This window comes from Penaeus vannamei, chromosome 16 (genome assembly GCF_042767895.1).
Source record: "Penaeus vannamei isolate JL-2024 chromosome 16, ASM4276789v1, whole genome shotgun sequence".
In the NCBI taxonomy this organism is placed as follows: Eukaryota; Metazoa; Arthropoda; class Malacostraca; order Decapoda; family Penaeidae; genus Penaeus; species Penaeus vannamei.
The window spans coordinates 5,854,051-5,861,550 of record NC_091564.1 but is presented as its reverse complement, the minus strand read 5'-3'; the positions used below and the strand labels follow the sequence as shown (position 1 = coordinate 5,861,550).

Here is a 7,500-nt window from a genome sequence, read left to right as displayed (position 1 = left end):
GAGGCGGGGGATGAGGGGTAGGGGAGGTAGGGGAGGAAGGGAGGGGATAGGGGGAGGTAGGGAGGGGAGAGGAGGGAGAGAGGCAGAAGGACGGAGGGAGAAAATGAGAAGGGAGGGAGGTAGGGAGAGGGGGAGATAGGGAGGGAGAGAGGGAGAGGGAAGGAAGGAGGGATAGAGAAAAAAGGAGGAAGAGGAAGAGGACCAGTAGAAGAGAGAAACAGACAAAACAAAACAAAACTGTGTGTGTGTGTGTTTATGTATGTATGTATGTATGTATGTATGTATGTGTATGTAGCCGAAAGACGCATGCACCACGCAGTTCCCAACATTGTTTTGTAATATCACTCAGTGGTATTACAGGGTTATGTTTGAAGGAACTTTTTGAATTCAGCTGTTGTTTGAAACGCCCCCCCCCCCTTCGAAAAATGGAATCCAATCAGAGCAAACACAATTTTCGTCTGCGATGCATGTTAACGAACTAGGCTTCGAGGTGACAGAGCGGCTATGGGAGAGGGAAAGAGGGGGAGAGGGAGAGAGAGGAGAGAGGAGGGGGAGGGGGAGGGAGGGAGGGAGAGAGAGAGGGGGAGGGGGAGAGGGAGGGAGGGAGTGAGGGAGGTGGGGGGAGAGGGAGGGAGGGAGAGAGAGGGAGGGAGGCGAGGAGGAGAGAGAAAGAGAGGGGAAGAGAGGGGAGAAAGAGAAGGAGAAAGAGAGGGAGAAAGAGAGGGAGAAAGAGAGGGAGAAAGAGAGGGAGAAAGAGAGGGAGAAAGAGAGACAGAGACAGAAAGAGAGACAGAGACAGAAAGAGAGACAGAGACAGAAAGAGAGACAGAGAGAGAGAAGAGAAAAGGAAAAGGAAAGAATTGTAAGCAAAGGCAACTGATACTGATGCTAGTAATGTATGGAATAAGGAGGAGAAGAAGGAAGAAGCATGGACAAGAAAAGATAAGGAGAAAGAAATTTAGAAGAAAGCGAAGAAGACAGGAAACGAAGAAGCAAAATCGGTCGTAGGAAGACGAATACAAATAATGAAAAAAAAAGGGGGGGACAGTGAAAAAGCTATTCGTTTGGGGAATATTAAAAAAAGCCATAAAATTAATAAAGGGAGTGTTAACGAGGCTCCAGGGTGTGGAAGGGTAACTGCGTCGGTGAAGTAGCAATATTGATTGTAGACCCCTCCCCCCCTCTCCCACCTCCCCCCCCCTCCCCCCCTCCCCCACCTCTTCCGCCCTCAGCCCTCTCCTCCCTTCAACCCAACCTTTTCTCCCTTCGGGCAACGAACGCCACGGTGGAAATACGGTAGATTGTAAGGTAGATGGATAGATTTTTTTAGTTTTTAGTTTTTTTTATATCATGGTTAATATAGTAAGGTGGATAGGTAGATTTTTTTTCATTTTTTTTTTTTTTTTTTATATATCATGGTTAATAGTAAGGTAGGTAGGTAGATTTTTTTCTGTTTTTTTTTTATATCATGATTGATAGTAAGGTAGATAGGTAGATTTTTTATTTTGTTTTTTTATATCATGGTTAATAGTAAGGTAGATAGGCAGATTTTTTAAAATTTTCTTTTTTTTTATATCGTGTTTAGGAGGTGGATTTATGGCCGTTAGAAAAACTAGGTCACCATCGCTTGTCATGGTGATGATGGTGTCTGCATGTCTGAGGAAGATAGTGACTCTACTGCATATAAAGTCACACAGCTCTAACCACAAACCTCTAACGTCAATTGCCAGGCGACGATGGTGTCTCCACGCGCGCACGGATGATGGTGACTCTCATATATGGTGTCGTAGAGCATGTCACTCCACTCCCCTCCACCTAACTCAACTCCCCCACACCTAACTCCACTCCCCCCCACACCTAACTCCACTCCCCCCCACACCTAACTCCACTACCCCCACACACCTAACTCCACTACCCCCCACACCTAACTCCACTCCCACACACCTAACTCCACTCCCACACACACCTAACTCCACTCCCCACACACCTAACTCCCCCCCTCCCCACACCTAACTCCCTCCCCCCACACCTAACTCCTCCCCCCACACCTAACTCCACTCCCCCACACCCTAACACCACTACCCCCCCCCACCCTAACTCCCCCTCCCCACCTAACTCCACTCCCCCCACACTAACTCCACTCCCCCCACACCTAACTCCCTCCCCCCCACCTAACACCACTACCCCCCCCACCTAACTCCCCCCTCCCCACACACCCAACTCCACTCTCCCCACCCACACCTAACTCCACTCTCCCCCCACACCTAACTCCACTACCCCCCCACACCTAACTCCACTCCCCCACACCCTAACTCACTCCTCCACACCTAACCTACCCCCACACTAACTCCCCCCCCCACACCTAACTCCACTCCCCCCACCTAACTCCCCCCCACACACCCTATCCTCCCCCCTACACCTCTCCCAAGTGCCACAGCAGCGCCACATCTCCGTACCCTCGGATGGCACCGGCACCTCCCGCGGGGATATGAAACATAGGCGTGATTTTCTTTTGGCCGCGTTATTAAGGCCGTTTGATTGGTTGTTTTGAGTATAAACAATCGCCCTGATTGGCCCGCTGTCCTTCCCCGGGGGACAGTTAGGGAAGGGCGGGGGGGATTCCTCGGTGGAGCGGCGGTTGGTAAGAAAGCGGAGAGGAGGAGGGGGAGGGGAGGGAAGGGGAGGAAGGATGGGGGAGGGGGGAGGAGGGAGGGAGGGGAGGGGGGAGGGGGTGGAGGAATGGAGGGAGGGAGGGGGAGGGAGGAGGTAAGGGAGGGAGGGAGGAGAGAAGGTAGGAGGGAGGGAGAAGAAGAAGTGGGAAGAGGAGCAAGGGATAAGGATAGGGCTAGGGATAAAGAATGGGAGGAGCAGAGAGAGAGAGGGAGAGGAGAGGAATGGGAAGAAGGGAGAAAGCGAGATAGTGAGAGGGCAGGGGATGAGGTGAATGGAGGAAAGGGAGACTAGAAAGGGAAAGAGGAAAGAGGAGGATGGAGAGAAAGGCGAAGGGAAGCGAGACATGGGGAGAGAGGTTAAAATAGTGACAGACAGACAAACAGATAATGAACCACGCGTCTTGCCATCGAGGGTTCCCGGAAGGATGATCAAGAATTTATTGATCGGGAGGAGGGAAGAAGAAGAAGAAGAAGAAGAAGAAGAAGAAGAAGAAGAAGAAGAAGAAGAAGAAGAAGAAGAAGAAGAAGAAGATATAGATAGATAGAAAAAGAAGAGTAGATAGATATTTATATTTATGTATATATATATATCTATATAGATAGATAGATAGATAGAGACAGAGAGAGAGAGAGAGAGAGAGAGAGAGATAGAGAGAGAGATGGAGAGAAAGAGAGAGAGAGAGAGAGAGAGAGAGAGAGAGAGAGAGAGAGAGAGAGAGAGAGAGAGAGAGAGAGAGAGGGAGGAGGGAGAGAGGGAGGGAGGGAGGGAGGGGAGGGAGGAAGGGAGGGAGACAGACAGACAGACAGGAGAGGGAGGAAAAGTGTAATTAAAAAAGGAAAGAGACAGACAGATAGATAGCGTGAGTCAGTGATAGACAGAGATAGAAATAGGCAGAGGAAGGGAAAAAAGAGAAAGGAAACAGACACACAGACAGAAAGAAAGAGAGAGACAGACATACACAGACAGAAACAGTGCTAGACGGAGATCGAGAGAGAAAGACAGACAGACAGATAGAGATAAAGATAGGCAGAGAATCGAAGGCAGAGTGAGAGAGAAAGAGATAGATAGAAAGAGAAAGAAAGAAAGAAAGAAGCGAAAGACAGAAAGAGAAAGAGAGAGATAGAGCAGAGAATCGAAAGCAGAGAGATGAAGCGAAGGCGAATAGATAGATAGAGAAAGAGAAAGAGAGAGATAGGCAGAGAAACGAAGAGAGAGAAAGAGAAAGAGAGAGAGATAGGCATAGAATCGAAGAGAGAGAAAGAGAAAGAGAGAGAGATAGGCAGAGAATCGAAGAGAGAGAAAGAGAAAGAGAGAGAGATAGGCAGAGAATCGAAGAGAGAGAGAGAAAAGAGAAAGAGAGGGAAATAGGCAGAGAATCGAAGAGAGAGAGAGAATAAGAGAAAGAGAGAGATAGGCAGAGAATCGAAGGCAGAGTGAGAGAGAAAGAGAAAGAGAGAGAGATAGGCAGATAATAGAAGAGAGAGAAAAGAGAAAGAGAGAGAGATAGGCAGAGAATCGAAGATAGAGAAAGAGAGAGAGAGATAGGCAGAGAATCGAAGAGAGAGAAAGAGAAAGAGACAGGCAGAGAATCGAAGAGAGAGAGAGAGAATAAGAGAAAGAGAAAGAGAGAGAGAACAGGAACGAGAAGAGAAGCGAAAATTGCGAGAGGGAGGAGGAGCGCGTTCCGTTCGCCTCCGACGGAAATTCGGATTAGGGAGACCAACTAACCTTACAGATGGCAGGATCGGCCTGGAGGTTCGGCGTCCTGCGCTGATGAGGAGCGGAAGGGGGGCGGGGGTAGGAGGGAGGGGGGAGATAAGAGGTAAGAGAGAGAGAGGGTTGGGGGTGGAGGAGAGAGAAGATGGGGGATGGAAAGGGGCAGGGGGTAGGGAGGGAGGGGGGGAGATAAGAGGTAGAGGGGTTGGGGTAGAGGAGAGAAGATGGGGGAGCTGAAGGGGCGGGGGTAGGAGGGAGGGGGAGATAAGAGGTAGAGGGTTGGTTGGGGTTGGAGGAGAAGATGGGGAGAGAGGGGGAAGGAGGGGGGGAGATAAGAGTGTAGAGGAGGTTGGGGGAAGAGAGGAGAGAAGATGGGGGTGGTGGGTAGGTAGGAGGGAGTGGGGGGGGGGAGATAAGAGGTAGAGGGTTGGGGGTGGAGGAGAGAAGATGAGGGAGAGGGGGAAGGGAAGAGGGGGGGAGATAAGAGGTAGAGGGTTGGGGGTGGAGGAGAGAAGATGGGGGGAGCTGAAGGGGGCGGGGGTAGGAGGGAGGGAGATAAGAGGTAGAGGGGTTGGGGGTTGGAGGAGAGAAGATGGGGGATTGGGGGAGGGGGAAGGAGGGGGGGAGATAAGAGGTAGAGGGTTGGGGAAGAGGAGAGAAGATGGGGGGCGGGGGGTAGGAGGAGGGAGGGGGAGATAAGAGTGTGAGAGGGCTGGGGGGGAGAGGAGAGAAGATGAGGGGAGAGGGGGAAGGGGAGGGGGGCAGATAAGAGGTAGAGGGTTGGGGGTGGAGGAGAGAAATCCAGATGGGGGAGCTGAAGGGGGCAGGGGGTAGGGGGAGGGAGGGGGGGGAGATAAGAGGTAGAGGGTTGGGGGTGGAGGAGAGAAGATGAGGAGGAGGAGGAAGGGAGGGGGGGAGATAAGAGGTAGAGGGTTGGGGGAGGGGGAGAGAAGATGGGGGAGAGATGGGGTAGGAGGGTAGGAGGAGGGGGAGATAAGAAGGTAGAGGGTTGGGGGAGAGGGAGAGAAGATGGGGGGAGAGAGGGGAGGAGGGTGGGAAAAGGGTGAAGGTGAGGAGAGGGAGAGGAAAGAGATGAAAGAGAGAGAGAGCAGAGAGAGAGAGAGAGAGACGAGAGAGAGAGAGAGAGAGAGAGAGAGAGAGAGAGAGAGAGAGAGAGGGAAAAAGATTCCAGAGAATCCAGAGATAGACATACAGTACAGACACAGACACAAATCACGAGAGAGAGAGAGAGAGAGAGAGAGAGAGAGAGAGAGAGAGAGAGAGAGAGAGAGAGAGAGAGAGAGAGAGAGAGAGAGAGAGAGAAAGAGAGAACTTAGAGAGAGAGAGAGAGTACAGAGAGAGAGAGAGAGAGAGAAATAAAGAAAGAGAAAGAGAAAAAGAAAGAGAGAAGACAAGAGGAGGATAAAAAAAAGGGAAAAAAAGAAAAAGAAACAAAAAATGGCGTCTGAAAAGCGCTCTAGTTTGGTTTTGTCCGAAGTTTATCATTAACGGTTCAACTTCTCCTTTCTGCTCTCAGCGCCGTAGCTATAACTCCTCGCGCTGTTTCCCTTCCCTTTCCCCCTTTTTCCCCTTTCGTACGTCAGAGGCCGCGGTGAAATATGAATCGGACGAGGGGTCTGGAAGGGAGGGGAAAAGAGGAGGGAGGAGTGGGAAGGGGAAAGAAGGAGGTAAAGGGGAAGTGGGGAGGGGAAAAAGAGGAAATGGGGAAAGGAGAAGGGATAAAAGGGGAAGTGGGAAGGGGGAAATGGGGATAGGAGGGATGGAGGGGAAGGGGGGGTTTAGTGGGGAAAGTGGGATGTAAGGAGGGAGGACGAAGGGAGAGAAGTGAGCAAGGTGGAAAGCGACGGAAAGAGAAAGAGCAGGGGGTTGAGGGAAAAGGAGGGGAAAGGGAGGAGAAGGGGATGTAGGAAGAGAGTGGAAAGGGAGGAGGGAGAAAGTGAAGGGGAAGGTAAGAGAGGAAGGGAATAAATGAAGAAAAGAAACGAAAAGGAGGAGGAAAGGAAAAAAAAAGTGGGAAATGGGAAAGGGAAGAAGAAGTGGGGAGCGGGGAGGAAGGAAGGGGAAGGGTAAAAAAGGGAGGGGGGAAGGGAGAAAGGGAGGCGCGGGGAGGAGGAAACTGGGTGCCGAGGCCATTGTTACTCGCACTCGCCCGACGAAGTGCAGTGTGTTGTTAAACGGGAGAAGAATCAACTCTGGTCGAGCGGAGAGAAAGAGTGTATTTCAGTGTTCTTAGGGGCGGATGCTACACGCTCTCTCTCTCTCTCTCTCTCTCTCTCTCTCTCTCTCTCTCTCTCTCTCTCTCTCTCTCTCTCTCTCTCTCTCTCTCTCTCTCTCTCTCTCTCTCTCTCTCTCTCTCTCTCTCTCTCTCTCTCTCTTCTCTCTTTCTCTTCTCTTTCTCTCTTTCTTTCTTTCTTTCTTTCTTTCTTTCTTTCTCTCTCTTTCTCTTTCCTTTCTCTCTCTTTCTCTCTCTTTCTCTCTCTCTCTCTCTCTCTCTCTCTCTCTCTCTCTCTCTCTCTCTCTCTCTCTCTCTCTCTCTCTCTCTCTCTCTCTCTCTCACTCTCGCTCTCTCTCTCTCACTCACATGCTGTATCTCTCTGTCTTCTCTCTCTCTCTTCTCTTTCTCTCTCTTTCTTTCTTTCTTTCTTTCTCTCTCTTTCTCTCTCTTTCTCTTTCGCTTTCTCTCTCTTTCTCTCTCTTTCTCTTTCTCTCTCCCTCCTTCTCTGTCTCTCTCTCTCTCTCTCTCTCTCTCTCTCTCTCTCTCTCTCTCTCTCTCTCTCTCTCTCTCTCTCTCTCTCTCTCTCTCTCTCTCTCTTATCATCTTATCTGCTGTACTCTCTCTCTCTCTCTCTCTCTCTCTCTCGTCGCTTATCATCGTCTCCTCTTCTCTCTCTCCCTCCCCTTCTTCTGCCCTCCCCCTCTCTCTCTCCCTCCCCTCTCCCTCTCGGTTCTCCTCCTCTCTCCTCTCATTATTTTCTCTCTCTTATCTCTCTCCCTTCCTCTCCTTCCCCCTCCCTCCCTCCCTCTCTCCCTCCCTCCCTCCCTCTCCCTCCTTCCCTCCCTCCCTTCCTTCCTCCCTCCCTCCCTCCCTCC

The 7,500-nt window shown here is 50.9% G+C and overlaps 1 protein-coding gene across 2 annotated transcripts in view; it reads left to right on the top strand.

Moving 5' to 3' along the window:
- The window catches only part of LOC113830360 (max dimerization protein 1), a 199,483-nt gene that overhangs the window by 153,899 nt on the left and 38,084 nt on the right, over positions 1-7,500 (top strand). The window lies entirely within an intron of this gene.